The sequence below is a fragment of the Lissotriton helveticus genome, chromosome 4_1 (genome assembly GCF_964261635.1).
Source record: "Lissotriton helveticus chromosome 4_1, aLisHel1.1, whole genome shotgun sequence".
Lineage (NCBI taxonomy): Eukaryota > Metazoa > Chordata > Amphibia > Caudata > Salamandridae > Lissotriton > Lissotriton helveticus.
This window is the reverse complement of record NC_136063.1, coordinates 106,672,779-106,694,963: the sequence shown is the minus strand read 5'-3', so window position 1 is coordinate 106,694,963 and position 22,185 is coordinate 106,672,779. Positions and strand designations below refer to the sequence as shown.

Sequence of the window (22,185 nt, the reverse complement as noted above, 5' to 3'; positions counted from 1 at the left end):
CGTTCACGTTGCAGGGAATTCATTGGCTGATGAGGCCGCGAAGGCAGCTGTGCAAACGGCTTCCGTAGCTGCCATCACACGGTCAAAAACAAAAATAGACAGCGAAATATTACAGGCTGTCAGCGCTACAGAAAAGGATTCGATAGAAACACTCCCGAAAGGCTTTCCAGTAAAATACTCATACATAACTGATGCAAACAATGTTCCTTTTGCTCGAATCCCTGGAGTGGGGGATAGGGCAATTCCAAACATGGAACATAGGTTAGGACTCATTATAGCGGCACACGAAGGGCTTGCTTCTATACATGCTGGCGTCTCAGCCACAGTATCATTATTAAAACAGAGATACTGGTGGCCACAAATGAGAAGACAAACAAGGAACTATGTTCTAGAATGTGAGATATGTCACAAAATGAAAGTATCAACGGTGAGACGTCCAGCGCAGACGCCCCTTCTAATCTCGGATAAACCATTAGCCTGTGTTTACCTAGACCACTGTGGTCCCTTACAAAGGGATGGTAACTATAAATATATCTTGGTTGCAGTGGACTCATGTACGAGATTCATATGGATGTGGCCGCAGCGAACGGCTGACGCCAGAACTGTTATAAAAGATTTGCGAGTCTTTATCGGCACATACGCATTCGAAACGCCTACAGAAGAACAACAAGGACTATGCAACAATGCAATGGAACTTAGACCTCTGAAAACCCAAATAAAAACTTTTAGCAGAGACACACCAATCTATAATGAAGTACCAAGTGCAAATGCAAGAAACAGTGATCATGAACCAATTGGAACAATTGACAGAACTGCATCCGGCTACTTCATAAACTTCGATGATTCCTCTGAAGGCTTCAGTGAATCAAAGACACAGCCATCATCAAAAACCTTTAAAGATAAAGCTAAAGAACTTCTGAAACAACTGAAAGAAACATATCTGATTTCTCCATGGATTGAATTTTGGGTGGGTTTTGGTGCATTTATCCTCATACTTTGGCTCATCATGATACTAACTTTGGGACGCTTCATTGAGGGAAAATATGCTAAAATGGACACAGCAAGTCAGAAAATCAACTTGATCCTCAAGCCACACACATCTTCACACGTCGAGAAAAGAGAACTTTCTTCAGTCAACTTCACAGCCAATCCTATACCGGGTGGGGTAGCATGGGACAACACTGACTACGAAATCTATGGTCCGGTTGAAATCCTGAAATATCCACACCAAATTAAGATCTCATTGAGTGACTTTGTAAAACCAAACTCATTTGCTGATGATTGGGACTTCGAAAGCATTAATAATATGATGTCTGACTTAGTGATGTCTGCTAAATTTACCAAACATGATTATTTGCAGGGTTCTACAAATTATGATAGTATGTATTGCTACAACCACTATGGTAACCATTTTATACATAGATCTGCACAACCTAGAAATGTTTTAAATTATAATCAATGGGAACATTGTGCAACACCTCCAAAAGGAAGCTCAAGAACCGTTTATGACAAATATTCATACTTTTCAGGTTTTAACACAAGTAATGCTGAAACATTTTATTTCAAATTGTCAAATAAGACAGGGACAAAGACCATGATAACAAACACAAAATTGATATATTCAGACTCATTCTTCGAACAAATGAATACTTTTGGTTTTGATTATTGGGACAAAAATGTTGAATTGAAAAGTGTTTGGGGCACAAAAGAATGGCAAATACAGGGTATAGAATCTTTGTTTAGAGCCTGCATGATCCCAGAACAAATTATATTTTTAAATGACACTGTTCAACAAACCACCTGTTTTGGCTTAGCCAAAATCAAAGACTTAAATAAACCGTCGATTCCAAAACCAACAATGAACAGCAATAGCTCTACAGATGAAGAGATAGACGTAAACTATGTATTAAACCAAAACAGAACACATCCAGATTGGAAACAGTGGTTGATCTGGCCCACAGATACTAATAACTGTCAAGACAGATTCCTGAACAAATCACAGGGGTTCAAAATGACCAGGCCAGACCCTAGATATCCTCAAAGACAACACCCAGGGATAATAACCACCTACAGTGTGGGCAAATTATGCCTTCAATGGCTACAAACTTCCACACTGGCAGAAATTAAGCAACACCTATCTTTACTTACTGATGGTGCTGACTTGCGTGATTTCATTATGGGACCACGCAAACAGCGTCAAAAGCGTTTCATAGCAGCCTCTGTATATGCAGCATACAACGAGGCATGGAAGGTTACTCAAATTGAAACAGCAGAGAGAATACGGGAAATTGACCGTATTAATTTGGAAAAATCACCTTCTGTAGTGGACAATGGGTTAATGACTCTGTCCTCCAGAATTTTTTCTTTGGACAGCATTGTGTCTTCAGCAATCGACATATTATCGCAGGACTTACTGTTATTACAACACGGTCAGTCACAATTGCGTTCTATTGTACAGCTTGGCTGGACGTTACAAAATTTGCGTTCAGGCTATGTGCCTTGGCGTTTAATCAACACAACGTCACTATTCCAAATCTTTAACCTTACTGATAGACAAATCAGTATGGCACAAAAGGGTGCTGATTATACAATCCTGAGCATTGAGAAACTTGAGAGATTACCAGTGACAATGTCAGAACGACCTGTCAGTGAATGGATAATACATGGGATAATTAATATTCCAATATCAACCTTCAGGTTTCAATACTGCCAAAAATATATACAGGCTGGCATGTACGAGAAATTGGGAAAGGGGTACATTAAAACAACATGGAACCTGCCCTATTCACATGCATGTGTCAGTAATAAAGGACAGAAAGTGTTTCTTAGTGGCAATAATTGTGCGATGTCACTAAGCGGCACACTTCTGTGTAACGGAATTAGTTTGCATGGAGCCTGTGAAGGGAACTCAAATAACCTTTCATGTCACCAGCTAGGCGCACCTGCAACAGAGATAGAACCATTCTTTCAAAGACTTTATAATGGGAGTTACATTCTAATTGTAGATCGCAGATGTTGTAGTCTTATGCCCGGGACTCCTTATCTCGTAACTACGACTGCGAAGGTCAAGTGCTGTGGACACTCATTGTTCCCCAGCTCCTTTCCAGACAGGGAGGCAAGGGCATGGCCCAACTTGAAAATTACTTCTATTCGAATAGATACTTTAAGCAGAATGAAAACAGTGCTTCTTCAGACGCCTACCAGGCTCACGTCATCAAAGGAAACGTATGATCTACAAGTCGCAAGGACGACTGCAGAGATACATTCATTGTTATCAACTAATTCCCCCATACATTTCGCAGAAATCCTGAACGAAATCTTAAATATTTCTGATACCACTGGGGTCTCAAAGGTATTTAAGACAGTATTTTCGATGGCATTAACACCATTCAAAGCCATACTGGGTATTTTTCCAGACTTCGTCCATTCGATTTTTGGCGGACTTCCCCTCATTTTAGGACTGATTGCAGGAATCCTATTCCTAGTCCTTATTTTTCGTTATGGCAAACCATGTCACAGACAAAACACCTGCGACAAGGGAAGAAACAATCCTAGCCATTGGATACCGGGACCGGATAACAAAAATCCTGGGACTATCCCGGCTTAGAGACCTGAACATGACTTGGTTTCTATCATTTCGACCAATGTGGCAACGATGTGTTTTACCTGTATTAAGGTGCCTGCTATGCGGAGAAGAATGCGTGTTAGACACCTGTCTGACGCTACAATCGGATGCGCCAATGGATGCAGAAACATTGTTGAGTCCAACAAAGGCTCACGCTTTGTGCTGCCTTCAAAGGCTACCAATCCTGATGACGGCATTCGTGGAAGCTTCACCACTACGATTAAGGGGTAGTGAAGTTCAAGATGAAAGCAGCATCGATCAGGTACGACCTTCTGTCAGCAATCCAAATCAGAACGTCAATGGAGACGATCATGCGCACGAATGCATGGTTACACCTTTTTCCGAGTTAGTGGAACTTTCCCAGGAAGCTGTTGACAGCTTTTTCGAAAGCCTAAATGATATGATGTTCTCACCAGAGCAGAAATAGAGACTTTTGAGCAAGCTCGCACACGGCGTTCCCGACACCCTGAATTTGGCCTTCAACTTTAATAACAGAATACCATGAACAATTTTCCCTCCAGTTCACGGACAGCAATTTTTTTAAGCAGCCTCAAAATATTTTTGCATATTTTTTCAGGACACTTGTCTTCTGCTTAAAGTAAGAAACTATTCTTAAAGAACTAAGATTTCTATTTTTAGATAGCTTATAGATATTAGCTGCCCGCTGGTATGTTCATAAATATTTTATTCTGTGATGGAATGGTCTCGAACCTTTTTTCTGTATTAAGAGCCATTTCATGTGTAAATTCTCATATACCAAATAGCAATAATGTATGAAAATGCGTGATTACTTTAGCATTATTCTACAGCTTGAGTGCATATATTACTTATGACTGCATTTTTTCCGTATATTTGAAAAATTTCAAAATGCATTTATGTATTTTGGGGTGGTAAGGTATACACAATACTCTATTGTATGTTGTACTATGTTTACTATGCCTAGATTAGTAAATATGTCCATAGTTAGCGTGGAGTGGGTGTGATGTATTCCTATAGGTTCTGAATCGATCCCCCTATTCCTGACCCTATTCTGGTTAACAAACCAACAAGTTAACTAGCAGTCAGCCCATGAGGCAGCAAACCCCCATGATGCAGATACCGTTATCTGACGAAGCCACACTACGGCACAGGAACGTGTTATCTGAATAGGTCATAACGCTTGCAATCTAATTAGACAAGCGATATTCCTCCAGCCCCTGATAAGGCATACGGAGTTCTCATAACAAATCAAACCTATGACAACCTGGGAAAAACCCTGCGGCCATTGTTTTGATTTCACCGAGAACTTCAGCAAAAGAATGTGCTAACGACCAAGTCGTATGACATCCTTATTGACGTATCTATGTCCATCCTTACGTCAATCTCGGCACCTTAAAGGTATAAATATTACCGATATTGCCCTATGCAAACACACGCGGTGGTGACGAGACGGAGCAGCCATACTTGCCGAAGCCCAGAGCAGAGCAGACCCCGCTGGCGCAGCCCCGCCTTCCTGACGCGCTGAGAACGAGACGCGCTGCTTTCTCCTGCCGAGAGATCCAGCACCGGCGCTTCCGGGTAGCCCTCGCAGGCAGCTTGGAATATCGAGACCAGAGAGAGAGATACCATCCCTCATTCATCCTAACTTCCAGGTACAGAACTGAATAACCCCTTGCAGAGAATTCTTTAGTCAGTCACTTGGCAAAAACAAACTTAACTTAAACTGTAACTTTCTATTCCCGCCCACGCATTAGGCTTAGGTCAGGTACACGGGGTAGGCGTATCTAGAAACACCAGTTGAGTACGTTTAGTCAAATGTACATGTGTATGTAATATATTTTAATCATTTTAAACCTTCATATGGCTTAGAAACCATATCAATGTTTTTACAGTATTATTTTATACTTCTGCTTTTAATGTATGCACTTTACTTAACTATAAGTATTGCAATAATATCGATCCATTTCTCTTGTATGAGAAAAGAGACTGATCAATAAATAACATCTTTTATTGAACACGCCCGTCTCTTCCTTTTCTCTACAATCTGATGAGACTAAGAATGCACGTACTGACTGAGTAAAATAAATTGCCTTTTGTTCACACGACTCTCGAGATACACTCTTGATTAGGGGAGAGCAAAGTTGTCATGTTCTATGGTTGTCAGAAACTAAATCCCTTCTTGTCTAATCAGGGAAGTTAATTCTTTCCTGAACATTCGAGAAAGTTTCTAGTGAACTCTGAGCTAAGCTGGCAAACCCAAAACTTTAAGTCTAATATCGACAGTAGTAGACCTAGTTAACGTCTGGTCTAGGCCTATACTATTGAAGGTATTATTCCAATGCGCAGAGCCTATTGGGATGATAGGAACTACACTACATTCCAATTGAAAGCCTTTTTTGTTTGAACGGTATTTCATCTAAACACATAGATGAACGTAAACCAAAAACACCTGGTTCGTATGTGAGAAGATGTCGCCATCCTCCACAGATTAATGACAGCACCCCCGTCACCCCCCAACCACCCATTCACAATTTGCCACCCATTCGTCCAGAGTACTTTTATAAACAGTGCATTATCAACAAACATTCTAATTCCGATTTCGTGCGAAAAGTTGTTTGAATAGTGTACCTCACAAGTTTATCATATATTTTATGGATGTTTATGTGTACGAACGACTTAGTTTTTTTTCAAATGGAATTTCTGATTCATATTTTATCAGAACACTTAGAACATATGTATTTTATCAAACTGAGAGCACACACCCAGAATGCAATGCCATGTCTCAGGAGGAGGCGCGGGTTGTGAGGTTATGCGTCAGATAAAACTCAGAGCAGATGGATGACATTAACAATTAGTGCATGTTTTTGTTCCTTTGTCAGTACAATTCACAAACACACGGAGCACGTTTTGCTAACATTTCTTTCTTTCTTGTGCATGACCGTGTAATGTTTTAAGTTAATGAGTTAAACACGCCTCGAATGAGTGACAATGCAGTACACGATTTGAGGAGCCTAGATGACGATTAGCGCTCCAAATACCCTAAAGATTTATATAAAAGTATGTGGTGTATGGCAAAGAACATTGCAAGGGTTGAGAGTCAGAAATTCCTGACCATGCTTTCAAAATCTCAAAGCGTAGAACAAACAAGCCGAGAACGGAGAAACCAAAAGCGTGTCAGCCATTGTTGAAGGCAAACGCGTAATACGGAAAAAAGTGCTTAGCGGCTAATTGAGAGAATTGTGTCTCCCGCCGCACGTAAAAGATCAAATCCCAGTGGGCGGTGCCAAAAGAGGACAAATTGGCAACCCTCACTGTAATGATTGCCTCCCATGCAATCATTACACTGTGTTTTGCCTAATGCATGATGCAAAACAACGCGCACCAATGAAAATTGGAGGCGGTGCAGCAAGACGACTTCTGAAATCTTATCGATTCCAAGAAGCACACGTCTGACGAGAGCAACGCATGCGCTGCTTTCGTCAAGCCGGGACCTAAAAAGGACTCATTCTGGACCACGATCTAGCTTTCTGCCAAATTTAATGTAATGTAATTCATATGTATAGACACCTGAAAACACAATCTTTGTCTGCATTCTTCCGCCTCATAGACACACAGACATTATAAGTTCAAAATGTGTAAACATTGTTTGTTTGTTCATGACAATACCTCTTTCTAACACATAGCATTTTCTTCACAGGTGCTGGCAATAGGACAAGAGAATTAAACAGAGTAAACTGGGACTGCAAAAAGTGCTTTTGGAAACACCATCTCTGGAATCACCAAATAAAAATTTTCAGGAAGTTCAACTCGCTGGTAACTGAGCACACCACAGAGAAGTGGAGCCCTCCCTGGCTGACGAGAAGACTGTAGTTCTTAATACACTTGGACTTCTGGGCGCTGGACCTCAGGGAACCTTGAAGTGATAAGAAAGTGTGCTGTGTTTTTCACACTTGGGCCTCATAAAAGAATTATTGTGTTGCAGACATTTCAGGGAAGAAACCTTAAAAATAATTCAAAATATATTTGGGACGGAGTCTGCACACCACACACTTGTCTCATATACAAGAACTGATTATTGGACAAAAAAATTGAAACATGTAAAGTGTGAATCATCTAATAACTAATTGTGTATTTTCAATAATAAATTAAAAGGGATCACGTGATACGTGGTTTCAAGGAAAGACATAAAAAAGGACAATAAAGATACAGACAGAAGACCGTGAAAGACATGGATCAGCAGAGAAGAGACGAGGAGGCAGCCAATCGCCAGTTGGCTGGCACTTTGGGGGGGTTAGGTGCTGGGGCGGGTACAGGAGCGGGTGTGGGAGCCGCTACGGGGTTCTGTGTAGCAGGGCCTATTGGTGCGCTGGTTGGAGCAGCGATAGGATTTTTCGGTGGTGCTGCTGCGGGAACTGGTGTTGGGGCCGCGGCTAGTAAGTAGTGTTCCTAGTAGTTTCCAGCAGGACACTACCATGAACGGCCATCATAACAGGTCATTCACTAAATTACCAAAACCTGTCAAATTACCAAAAATATATAGTTCTATGCTATTCTATGCTACACTGTCCAAGGAACAACCTTATAACCGGTATGTTAAATAAAACCACAGAATCCATAATTTGTGCCTTGAAACCATTTGTAACAGATCATCTCGTGTGCATGGTGCCAGGGTGCCCCGAGCCTTACATTTAACTCAAAACAATGGAGTTTAGTGTGGTTTTTGAAGTGTTTCGCTTTTTTCACTGGCAGTTTACACGCTTCTCCAGAAAAATCTGGAAATGCAGGCATGCCTTTCTGCTGTAAGCAATAGCTGCAGGTAGTGACCACATGCACACAGAAGCACTGGAAGGGTGACAAATAGATGAGGGCGATGGAACCTGGACCATATGAAGCAAGTGGGGGTAGGAGAGACCCTCTCTCAGCCTGGCCCCGCTCATACCAGGGTTTGACTCTGTCTGATCCTGTGCGAGATGTCCTGATGAAGGCCTGTGATCACTTCTGATTTGATAAGAAATTGTGGTGATATTTGTGCTAGGAATCACGAGTCTCCTACTCTACATATGCAAACTATTGTTAGGCATAAGGCTATGTTTTGTAATTCACTAACTAAATTCAATGTATTCTACTTTTCATACATTTCTGCTTTTAATAAAGCCAATTACATAAGCCGTTGTAGCCCTGCTTCTTTTTGGAATTTTTGATTAATACGTTGACATGCCTGGACATTTATTTATTTTGTTTGTTGTTTTTTCCTGAAACTCATTGAGGCTCTCAACATTTCTGAGCCATACATCATTCCTTTTGGGTCTTGTTGGCACAGCCATGCATTCTGTCATGTTGCTCGTCTTCTGCAATATTCTGTGGAGAGTTACTTTCACTGGTAAGACAGGGTTCAGGCATCGAATAACCGGCCAAGAACAGGAAAACCCAGTGATGGGACGGCAATCACTACCCACAGACCTACGTACAACTGAAGACAACTACAACATGGGAGAGCGCGCCACAAAGGGCCAAGCGGGTGCTCAAGGTTTCATTGTTGTTGTGACACAGAAACGTGTCACTCCTTGCAGGTCAGGTGTGTGGGTAAAGAGACGTGAGTGCAGTTGCTTCATTATTTTAAAGTCAGTGGAGTGGGAACTTGTGGTCAGGGCTGAGGGACCCTAAGAGTTGAATAATGGCAGCCTTTGGGATTTGGAAGCAGTACCTGATCCATTTACAGTCCATGAGCATCTGGACTGTTATTACAGGGTTTGTGCATTTATATTTTTGTGCATCATTAATAAAAGCAGTTTCGATTCTAAGTGTGTACATTGATATAGTGCTACTGTCTTTAAAGTGAATTTCCTCTGACATGCAGAAGTGAGTTATCTTGGCTCTTGTAAACTATATATGTCTCAGTTCAGGCTCAGTCGCCATCTTTTTCAAAATGGATGCCCCCTGCACATTTCACTGTTTATTATTTCTGCAGCACATGCTGATATAAAGGTTGGAGAAAGACTCTTTTTCCTGCCCGTCTCTGTATCTTAACCGCAATTAGCAAATTATAAGATGTTTAATTCCCTCTTCATTCGTTGTCAGTCATTCAGTCAATAACTCTTTATTCGGTTTAAGTAAGAATCCATAAAAGATAATACTTAAAACATGTAAAACTTGTTTCATCACAATTAAAATACAGGTCTACAATATATAAAGTTTAAAAACCAAATGTGGTAAAAGCCATATCCTCTACATTTGCAAAACCTACAAAGAAAAATAAAGTGCAAAGTACTTTAAAATCAAGATTTATCGCGAGAAGCAAACTCAGGCCTTTTAACCAGCAACCCATATTAGGGTAGGCCGCCATAAAATGAACAATGTACAGGACAGCATAACAATCTATATATTAAACCAGCAGATTGCAAAATACACAGAATATTAACGAAAGAGGATCAACAACAACAACAAGGATCATGCATTTTTAATAGTGACAAGACCCCTGCTCGCTTCTTTAGACTAAGAGCAGCCTGCATAAATGAAACAAACGAGTTCATTTTGAAGAGATTGAAGGTACAAATTGCCACTTTATATCACTTCATGTCTACCGTCGTCCAAGCAGGCACTAAATACTGCATTCTCAGTTTTTCATATAATTTGCAAAAGAGGAAGAAAAGTAAATTGGATTGAAGTGCAGCTCAACCACATGAACATGGAGACAGGAGAGCATTTGTAAATGTATCCTCCAGGTAGCTGCCTACAAAATGTACCCTGTGGAATCCAACGCGTTAGCAGGAACCTGTGAAGCGCGAAAGGGACACATGGTGGATATAGGTGCGTACCTGTGAAGAGCGATAGGGACACATTGTGGATATGGGTGCGAACCAGTGAAGAGCGAAAGGGACACAGTGTGGATATGGGTGCGAACATGTGAAGAGTGAAAGGGACACATGGTGGATATGGGTGCGAACTTGTGAAGAGCGAAAGGGACACATTGTGGATATGGTTGCGAACCGGTGAAGAGTGAAAGGGACACATGGTGGATATGGGTGCATGGAATCAGTAGTGGAGAGCGGCTGACACTCCCTGCCCTGAGTTGTGTCAGTTCCACCCTCTCTCTCTTTAGGAATAGCTTTTAAACCCCATCTTTAGTGGAGAGCCTCATATATTCGTGTGTGTTAAAGAACTCCGGCTTGCCTAACCTGGTCAAAGTGTTCCTGAGGTAAGATAGTCAAGGAAGTCTAATCCCAAATTCATGCCACAGACAGCCTGAAATAACACCATGATTAAAAGAAGCCTCTTCTTTGCCCCTTAATAACATTCTCTGATTGTTGAAGTGACGATGGGGCACACATTCCGCAAATACCTGCACCATATGTAACGGTTGAAATACATCTAGCTTTGTGAACATTGTTCATGGGGGGCATGGGTTTAGAGCCTAGCTGAGCTGAAAATCTAACAAGCATTTGCAATGCAATAGGTCTCGCATTAGGAAAGTGTGAGCTATTGGTATTGTATATGACAATCTTTTTAAATATGTGTTGGCTTTGAAAATATATAAATTAATAGCATTGTTATTCACAAAGCCAATAGCTTACACTTTCCTAATGAGAGTCCTATTGGCTATGGCAATGCTTGCTGGTAGCAAGCAAGGACAGTGCTGTTGTGGTGCTGAGTGATGCTGTTGTGGTGCTGAGTGATGATGTGGTTGGGTTGAGTGATGTGGTGGTGTATTAGAGTGATGTGGTGGTGGTCCAGTGTTGTAAATGAATCTCGGACCCTAGTATAAATTTCCCGATTCATGCCCTTATATAGGTATACTTTATCATTCCCTTATATAGGCATAGAAATCATTACCATATTTGGCCTAAACCATACAACCCAAATACGGCATGGATACTTCCACTAAGCTCCAAGAATTAACAACGTTTTCTTGGAAAAACCCGCCTTCAGCAGCCCGGGACTTCCCCCTGCTTGAATATTAAGTTCTCCTAGAACTCCCGGCGTTTTCCAAGAAATTAGCCTTTGAGTGACGTTATTAAGTCCAAACATGCGTCAAACTCAGCACCTTCAAAGTATAAATATGCCTTGATTTGCCTAAACAAACACACGGTGGTTTGGAGCAGATCGACTATCTACTTGCACGACGCCCTGCAGCAGCAAGTGCTGAAGGAAGCTGACCGTCCAGCAGACGCACTGCGAGACTCTGTCATTTCTCCTGCCGAGAAATCCAGCTCCAGTGTTTCCAGGCTACCCTTGCGGGTATCTGGGAAATCGAGTCCCGAGAACGAGATACAAGACCTCCTTCATTCTAGGACAAAGTTACGGAGCTGATTAGACCTCTTAGAGAATTATTGGAATCAGATTCCTGGCAGAGAACTCCTAGACTTAAACTCCTCCTCTTATACTCCCTCTTACCAGACTTAGGTTAGCTACACCGGGGTAGGCGTATTCTAGAAGCACCAGTTGAGTATTTTAGTCATCCTTTTATCACTGTATGTATTTTATGTATTTTATACATTTTATGCACTTTATGGCTTAGAAACCATATCATGCTTTTACAGTACTACTTTATAATACTGTTCGTATTATATGCATTCTACTTCATAGTAAGCTTTACTATTGTAGCAGTTAATTTTCAATGCTTGAGAAAGAAGACTGTTTAATAAATACCTTTTTATTGAAAATGCCCGTCTCTCTATTTCTCTGGCACCTCTGGTGAAACTAAGCATGCACGATTGACTGATTTGAAGAACCAGAATAACCCACTTACAGGGTCTCGGCGGCGGGGGAACCGCCCAAATCTTCCATACCCTTCATACGTAGTAAAAGGAGACACAGGAGCCTTCGTCTGCAGGAGGAATCCAGATTTATTCAATAACCCGGGCTATGGAACAGAGTCCCAAGCTAGTCAGAGACAAAACCCAGGAGGCTGCTACTTTACTCTGTAGCTTACAAGCCTTTTATACATTTCTCATACCATTATTTTGGCTGTCAGTCCATTGTCCAATCAGGGCAGTGTTTGTAGTTGATAGCTTGATCAAGGTGATGCTTGTAGTTGGTGACCTCTTCAAGGCTTGGTACACAAAGCATTGTCCACTCTATGCTTGTAGTTGGGCTCTTTCTTTCAGGTCATTGTTCAATTGCCTGATCAAAGCCTGGTCTTTTAAGTCATTTGTTTATTTACCCTGATTATAGTCCAGCAGTCAGACCATTGTCTAGATAACCTGATCACTGTGTCAAGGATGTTTTATCAGGCTGGGAGCAGGAGAGGAAAAATGAATCATTCACTCGGAGTGAGGGCCAAGTGGCTTTCTGATGAACTGAAGAGAACAGGGGGTTGGGCGGGTGACAGTTCCTGGGCAGAAATGCAGGCCTGCAAAAATGGATTTTTGTCGTGCTGGTAGAATTTTTCTCGTACATCAGGAAAAACTACCAGGTGGGTCATGTGGAAAGTGTTTGCCACGAGATGGCAATGTGAAAATCAATGGAGTCCTGTAAAAATGATTGTCGTTCAAAAAATACATTTCCTCAGACCCTTCTTTTGCCATAGAGTGTTCATAAGCCCATCTGTTTCTTGCTGGACCATTACCATCATATTATTTATTTTATTTATTTTATTTAGAGAGTTTTATATAGCGCAAACGTGACCCTTGGGTATCAGAGCGCTTCACAGATACATATATACACATACACATACATGAGGTAGGTTTGAGATACAACTTGCATAGCATTACCATATAATGAGTGAGGCCGGTAAGTATAGAGCTATATAGTAAACATAACACTGATATGAGGTAGGTTAGGTATACGTCAAAAGGGGATATATTCTAAACTATGTACAATGGTTTGCTAAAATTAGGCTAGTATTAGCATCGGGATTACACCTTTCTGTGTAATTTTCAGTCTGCGTCTATCTCCCAGGTTATCATAAATGTTATTCTACTATCCTACTATATTGTATGTTGTCTTCCTGTAACAAATAGTTCTGACTTGTGTTTATCTGTGCAATCTTCTGGGAGGATATAGCGCCGGTAGGTTGTTCCCCGTTCAACTAGAGACATTCTCTTTCTTCCATTAGATGTTCCGTCTTGGCACCTCTAAGACGCTGTGGCGGTGAGGTCCGTTCTAGTCTATATCGGTCTGGGCACACATAGTACAGAGCACTGGCAGGCACTGAAAACACAGACAGCAGGAGATCAGGACAGCTACTCCTAAGGCAAGGAAGATGAGGACCCTCCAACCCCACTGGGAAAGAAGGCCCCAGATCCAGCCAGTGAGGGATCAGTTGCCTTCATCCAGATGCACTCCGGAAGAGAGATGATGCAGACATTGGATGGCATGGTACACTGTAGGTGCGTTGTCCGGGATATACACGCAGCAGCTGGAGCCGATCAATTTACATACGCCCCCACGATCAGCCAGGATGACGTCCAGGACCATGCGATTTTGGAGCGTTATGAGGCGGTCCGCCTGCAGCTCTGCAGTGATGATGGAGAGGGCACCAGCTGTTACTGTGATGGTGGCCTCAAGGACCCTGGTCAGTCCTCGTATAGCTCGACTGTTTGCCATGGGGCCCCAGAATGGAAGCATACCTTTAAAGAAGTCCCCAGCTTCCTGGCCCGTTGTATCTTCGGCTGATATGACACCCCTACGTGAGCGGCGCAGGGCACCCTTCATTGACAGATGGTAACCCCCATGGGTGGAATATGTTGTTGGGAGGAGGAAGGCTAGATAGCAGGTACCAGACCAGTTACGGGGGAGTCAGGTGTAGGCGGTAGTTCCACAGATAAAATAGGTGTTGGGGATGCCATCAGCTTCGGAGGAGATGTGGAGTTTAGTGTTTTAGTGACGTCACATATACTGGTGCCAACTTTCTTAGTCCCTAGGCCATGGATACAGACACGGCCTTGCACATTTATGACATTCAGAGTGTCTTTTTCATTAGGCAGTATCTTTCTGGTGCGGAACCTAGAAAATGTTTGTCGAGTAGTGGAGTTGAACACTACCATCTCACAGAGTTCATCTGGTGGTAGTAGCAATGTGGAAGAGCTGGTCGGGCAAAAAGGAGCATTGGCATTGCCAGATCTGTTCCGCCAGAAGTCATCACAGAATGTACCAAGGACAGGATGGGCAGTACCATTGACAGTGTAGGCCTCCTGCATCAACATCCACCATGCAAGACAAGACCCAGAGATGGAAAATGGATAAGGAAAGAATGGGACAGGATGTAGCATGGAATGTGGCATCATTCTGCACACCCAGCAGTTGCAAGTGTTAATGATCAGTTGGTGGTGATGCAACATTTGGATGAAGGTGTTATTGAAAAATTCTGCACGGCGGGGTAATTCATGGGCTCGTAAGGAATAGTACTGATGTTCTGCGGGAGTCAGGATAGGAGTTGGTGATGTAGCAGGATGGTAGATCAGTAAGAGCCAACCAAGGATTGATAGGAGGAGGGAGACAAACAGCGTCACCAAGGTGACCAGGAAGCATCTGCTATGTCAGGGACTGGCATCTCGTTTCTGGATACAGGTGTTTGGGAAGGCGGCCATTGTGCTAAGCCAGGGACCCCTAGTGGCTGTCTGTGATTGGTGGTTGTTTCACCAGATGCAGTGGCCGAGGGCCCTTATGGTTTACCTCAGTCTTACAAATGGCACTACTCTCAGCCTGGGAGGATCACAGCCCTACAGCCTTTGGCACCTGGCGAAGCCAAGGGCAAGCCTTCCCTCTGGAACGTAGATTATACCTGTAGGAAGCAGGGACGGTATGATCAGGAAACAGTTGTTCTTGATGCTGAGCAGTGTTAAGGGAGGGCTCCACCCTTCCTTTTAGGACGTTGTCACTCTCCGCTTCAGTGGATGTGGAATGCAGCCTGGCGTCCCTGAATGGGACAAAGGTTGGAACTGGCTCTGTCTCTGTGTCTCCCAGTCCTTTCCTCACCCACTGATCGTAGGGGAGAGGCAGAGGGACACGCCGGCAGTGGGTAGAGTGGGCCCAGTTTTTACGACCATCCACTTTCACAGCGGTGCGGGTGGCCAATAGGACTTGGCGGGGTTGTGTCCAGCGGGGCTCGAGGCTCTTGGTCCGCTGAAAGTTCCTCACCAGGACCCAGTCGCCAGGTTGGATGACGTGTCCTGGGCCCTTGCTTTTGTCCGGTATGGCCTTGTGCACCTGGTGATAAAGAGTACGAAAGTTGTTGGTTAGATTGTACAGGTAATCAGTCAATACAGGGTATTCAACATCTGACAGTTTCTTAGGTCGAGGGACACCTCAGACATTGGCAGGCCTCCTGAACACAATCTAATGTGGTGATAATCCTATCCTGGTGTGGGCCGTTGTTCTAGTGGACAGGAGTGCCAAGGGCAGAGCATCAACCCAAGTGACACCGGTCTCAGCTACTATTGTGGCCATTTTAGTTTTTAGGGTGCCATTGTATACCTCCACTAGGCCTGCTGACTGGTGGTGGTTGGCGGCGTGAAATGTTTGTTTTTATGCCTAATGCTGTACAGACATGGTCCATGATTTGAGCTGTAAAGTGTGTCCCGTTGTCGCTTCAGACCAAGCGGGCAAACCAAAGCGTGAGAAGTACTCCTTGAGTAGTACTTTGGCGGTAGTGATAGCAGTGCAGTCTTTGACGGGGTAGCCTTCCACCCATCGACTGAATACATAGACCACCACCAGGACATATTTTAAGTTAACGCACCTGTCCATCTGGATGTAGTCCATTTGGAGGACTTCAAACGGGAAGGTAGGAGAAGAGAATCCTCCCTTAGGAGTAACGGTGCCTTTTCCGGGGTTGTACATTAGGCAAACCATACATGTTTAAACCAGCTTTTCAGCATATGCTGGTATTTTGGAGTTGTACCATGTAGGTTTCAACAGTTTGCAAATTCCTTTCGCGCTAATGTGGGCGGGACCATGGGCGATTGTAACTACGGCCAGCACGTGACTGTCAGGCAACATCCATTGTCTCTCCGTGGTTGTACGGACCCAGCAACCATCACTTCCCTCCTTTGCTAAGTGATCTTCCCACACTCTTAGTTCTTCAGGAGTAGTATGGGACTGAATGTCAAGCACACTTTGTACTGTATTTTCAACCATGCCCCCTTCTGTCACCCACCTAGCGGGACCTCCTACATACATTCCTTCCCTTTTCCTCAGCGCTGTTTGTCTGGCCGTCTGATCAGCCAGAACATTGCCTTTCCCGACATCGTCTGTCACCTTCTTAAGGGCTTGACATTTCATAATGACCACCTTTTTGGGGCGTGACAAGTGTCTAACAGTCGGTGTATTAGGGGGCCATGTTGGATCTTGGTGCCATGGGAAGTAAGGAAATTCCTTTCTTTCCATAACCTCCCGAAGTTGTGGGCCACCCCGAAGGCATACTGACTGTCGGTGTAAATATTTACCGTTATACCCTTGCTTAACTCACAGGCTCTAGTGAGGGCCACTAGTTCTGCTGCCTGGGCAGAGCACTGCGGAATCTGAGCTGTTTCGACTACCTTTTCTAATGTTGTGAGTGCATAGGCAGCTGAGGTGTTACCATCTGATCCGTGCACATATAATGTACCTTCTGGGTCCTCTATCGGGGTATTCTGTAAGTCAACCTGTCTCTTTGTCTTGTCCTCTGTCCTTAATATGCAGTCATGTGGGTCTAAGCGGGCATCTGGAGTGTCCAGTGGGAATAATGTGGCGGGGTTTAGTGCAGTGCATCTTTTGATGTTAATGTGGCTGGCAAAGAGTGTTAGGTCATACCCTGTAAGTCGTGCGCTAGTGAGGTACTGTGTCTTGGTGTTGTTAAGGAGGGTGTCTAAAGAATATGGGACCATCAGAGTCAGAGGGGAGTTCTTGACGATTTCCGCACTCTGACGGACCAAGAGGGCGGCCGCAGCTGTCGCCCGTAGGCATCCTGGGAGAGCCCTCGCAACACGATCCAAGTTGGCTGAAAAATAGGCACATGGCCGTTGGTGCCCTCCAAACATCTGGGTCAGGACTGCCCATGCACAGCCATCTGTCTCATGTACAAAAAGAAAAAATGTTTGCTATAGTCAGGGGTACCGAGGACTAGAGCAGTACACAGGTCCCTCTTCAAATCTTCGAAGGCCTGCGCATGCTCTGTAGTTCATGGAAAGGAACTGTCTGATACATCCTTGGTGGTGAGGGCAAGAAGGGGTTCATCCATGGCGGAAAAATTTGAAATCCACTGTCTACAGTATGAGGTTAGGCCTATGAAAGCTCGTACCTGCTTTTGTGTTCGTGGGGCCGTCATAGCATTGATAGTGGCTACACGATCAGCGGTGAGCTGCCTTCCCTCCTTCGAGAGGAGATGACCTAAATAAGTCACCTTCTCTTGACAAAAACTGAAGCTTTTTTAAAGAGACTTTGTGGTTGTGGAGGGCAAGGTGGCGTAACAGACAGAGAGTAGCTTCTTTAAATGTTGGGGAAGAATTTGCAGCAATGAGGAGGTCGTCTACATACTGCAATAGTGTTGAATTGTCAGGAAGTTCCAAGGAATCTAGTTGGCTTTTTAGGGCTTGGCTGTAGATACTGGGGCTCTCGGTAAATCCTTGAGGGGCGCAGCATAATCTGAAACTCCGCCCACCAAGGGAGAAACCAAAAAATTGTCTGCTGTCAGGATGTATGGGTATGCTGAAGAAGGCGTTCTTCAGGTCAATGACAGAGAAGTGTGTGGCGTCAGAGGGAACCATCGTCAAGAGGACAGTGATGTCGGGGACAACAGGATATTGGGATATTGTTATTTTGTTAAGGGCGCTCAGGTCAATCACAAATCTGTATATTTTAGGGGAGAGAGCATCTCCATTAGTCTTTTTAAGAACAGGAATATTGGGACTGTTACAGATATTGCCACGTGTCTACTCCACTACGCCCTTGTCCATCAATTCAGATATTATTGTCAACAGGGCCATTTCTCCTTCCGCAGGCAGTCGGGGAGAAGTGCCCCTGGCTGGATGCGTACCACATGAGGGGGTATGTTGAGACACCCTACCTCAGTGTCTGATGATGCCCAGAGGGAGGAAGATAAAGACTGCAACTCTAGTTGGAGGGGACCGGACAGATACATGTAGGAAGCTGCAGTCGGAGAGATTGTTAGGGATACACCTTGGGGACTACATGATATGGTCGCATACAGGGCTTTTAGTAAATCCAAACCTAGCAAGTTCTCACTGCAACCTGTATTAAAGACCAAGGGAGCGTCAACATGTGCAGGGACAATATCGAGAGGGAGGGGTTCAGAGACAGGACTGGTCACGGGCATCCCTGAAAAACCCATGGAGACATTCATATTGCCAGAAAGGGGTGCCTCCGGGACTGACAGACGTGCAATAGAAGATCTGGTGGCCCCAGTATCCAAAAGAAAATTCTTATCATTCCCCACAACTGACATTTTAACATACGGGCCCTTTTGATCCACTGGAATTTGCACTCTGGTAATACCCCTTTCCTGGCTGTCCTATGCTTGGTAGAATCCTGTCTCATCAACTTCGTCATAATCATCACTATAATAAGTGCGTGTTGCTTCGTTTAAATCAAATCTGTTGGTCGGGCGCTGCCGGATGGGGGCGTCATCCCTGGTCCTATGTTCTTTATCCTGTGGATGGGGCGGGCCATGATTCCGAGTCGGCCTCGCTTCCCTGGGAGCGCGAGGCCGAGTCCTCCCTGTTCTTATGTTTTCTGCTAATACGGGACACTCATCTATCCAATGGCCGTACCCCTTACAATAAGCACACTGATCTGTTTGGAGGACTCCGGTACCTTGAGGACTGGAGGGGGTGGACTGTCGAGCCCTTGGAGGGTTTTGGGATTGTGGTCTAAAATTTCCGCGGGCATCGGGACCTCGGGGAGGATAAGCCTGCTGCAGAAGTGCCTTAGTCTTAAGATCCCTAACCTTCTTACTTTCCTTATCTTTATCTTCGTTCTCCCTATTCTCATGATATTGAGCCATAGCCAAGATACCGGTCATAGTTTGGGCAGACCATGTACTTTGAACCTTCTTAAGCCTGGCAGAGATCTCGGGAAGTAAGTTGCTGGCAAATTTGTCGACAAACACTGGGCCAGAACCTGGGGTTCGGGGATCCAAACCACTATGTCCCTTGTATTCAGTCTCAAAACGGGTAAAGAAGTCAGCCACATTTTCATCTTTTCGCTGTCTACAGATGTTTATTTTATCCCAATTGATGACAGTTTCCGGTAAAAGTGGTTTCATAAACGTCATTATTTTACCGGGCAAAGTCAAGATGGCAGCTTCTGGTTTAGCCCCTCCTACCCTTGTTTCTTCCATAGCCTCTAGGTCAGACCATTTACCTCCCAATGCCACTTCATGATCAGTATGCCGAATCTTGTCCCATATTTCAGTGGGTACAACCGCACCAAAAAGTAAATCTATATCCTCAAGAACGAGAGTACCTGCAGATATAATCTGACCTAATTCTCTGTAAAAGGCAGCCGGATTCTTCCGGGGATCTGGTAACTGTCCTTTTAACTGCATTACTTCTGACCTTTTCCAAGGAACATGAACCCAAAGCCTGCGCCAGTGTGCTTCGACAGCCCCATGGCCATTATTTTGGGCGTCGGTAAGTGCACTAACAAAGACAGGGGCCGCCTCTCTCATTGGCATAGCTGTTTCTAAAGGGGCATTTGAAAAGGCAGTCATGTCATGGTGAGCTACTAAAACAGATATAGCCCCAAACATCCCCTCTCCCTGAACATCACCCCTTTTTATTTGTGACCTAAGTTCCATCAATCTGGTAGGTATCTGAACAGACACATTTTCAAATGTTTGCATGACCAAAGCACACATGTATTCAGCCCAGGTGGTTTGTTCCATAATTGTCCATTGTGAAAAGGTGGACCATATTTCTTTAAAGGAATAAATATCTTTGTTATTCATCCAACATTCACACTGTTGCCTCTGTAGGTCTTTCTCTTGAAGGGACGAAAAGCTGACTGCTGAGTGTAAGGAGGCTATTCGGGGGGAATTAAATAATTTACATAAGTCTTGTTTGACTGTACACCACGGGGAAGCAGGAGAAGGACGGGTAGGAGTAAAGCCGCTAGGGTTGGACTGATGGAGACTTGTTATCATTCCCTCAGCGAGGACAGAGTTAATGTGTGTGGTCGAAGTCATGGGAAAACTCGGGAGGGCTGGTGTGACAGGGGAAACGGTAGGAGGGGCAGTGGGGGCTGGAGCGGGTGGTGGTAGGGGGACATGCAGTGCGTGAGGCGTCAGGGCAGGGTACAAAAGGATGACACAAGAAAAGATAACTCTTAATTAAAAAATAATCTGTTGTATTATAAATAATTTGATATTTTAAAGTCGATGTTTTTGTGAATAAAAGTCTATAAATTGTGAATAGTTTTTTTATTTGTACTTTTGTAGCCCTGAAGAAGTCCCTGGATGGGACGAAACGCGTTGGCGGTTTCAAAAGCTTTTAAAGGCTGAAAAATAAAGGATGAATTGAAATCTAGCATCGACTCGCCTTTGGAACAACTTCTTTATCACTGATTGCGTATTTTGTGACATTTGTATATTGAGTGTGCTGGGCTAATATGTTTCTGTATATTTGAGGAACGGCAGGTTGTGGTGAACCAGCTTCTGAATTTAGGAGGTATAGGGAATTGTGCCTCCAGCCCGTGTTTTGCACCTCTTTGTTTCTTCGATACTGATAAGGGATTTTAGGACTTGTGCAGGCATCTATGCTTTGATTCCCGGTTTTGTATATTTTGTACATTGGGGCATATGCAGGAGGGCTTTCAAGCATGGTATCAAGCAAGGAATCACTTTCTTCTCCCCCCTCTATATGGACCTTTTTTTCTCACGGACTGGATAACATTTCTATACCCGGGCCCCATGCTCCCTATCGGCTATTTCTACCGATCTGGTCATTCTATTTTGCAAATTTTGTCTGGCGTGGTCAGCCATAGACATTCATTCTTGTTTTCTTTCTTGCGCCTTCTGTTTCCTAGCTCTCTGTTCTACCTCTTTCCTCCAAAATCGGACAGACTCAAACATGGATGGGCGCGTTTTTCTTTTAATTAATTGCTCCTCTAAGTTTGCAAGGTCTTGGGAATCAAAGGAGCCAAAAAATGGCGCCTGTAACTCCGCGTTACTTTTCTTGGTGTATTTCACCCAAAACAAGGAAAACATTATGGCAGCGAGGCCATATTTAATATACATAGTGTGGCCAGGAGTTCCTTCTGGAGGAAGGGAGCAGGCCTCCTCCAGCTGGGAGTCCTGCGTACACATACAACAACATAACCTTTTGAATTTACTAATGACCGGCATGCTTTTAAACAGATAAAAGACACCAGAGGGTTCCTAAAAACTCACCTCGCTTGCTTGTCGTTTGCAAAGGACAATGATAACGGAATCCTACAGAACAGACACCGGCGGGTAAAAAATTCACCTCGCTTGCTTGGCTTTGGCAAAGTCAATAATTCATACAGATTTAATACAGAACAGACACCAGCGGGTTTTAAAATTCACCTCGCTTGCTTGGCTTTGGCAAAAGTCAATAATAAATTGGCTTTTGCAAAAGTCAATAACAGAATGATACAGACTTGATGGATGATCAGTCCACCCTTAC

General features: G+C 43.8%; 1 long non-coding RNA gene across 1 annotated transcript in view; it reads left to right on the top strand.

The window, feature by feature from the left end:
• Positions 1 to 8,770, top strand: part of LOC144828407 (uncharacterized) — a 28,290-nt gene extending 19,520 nt beyond the window's left edge. The window contains exon 2 of the long non-coding RNA XR_013610440.1: positions 7,302 to 8,770. This is a non-coding gene — a long non-coding RNA (uncharacterized LOC144828407). The remainder of the gene's footprint in view (positions 1 to 7,301) is intronic.
• Positions 8,771 to 22,185: the final 13,415 nt, after the last annotated feature.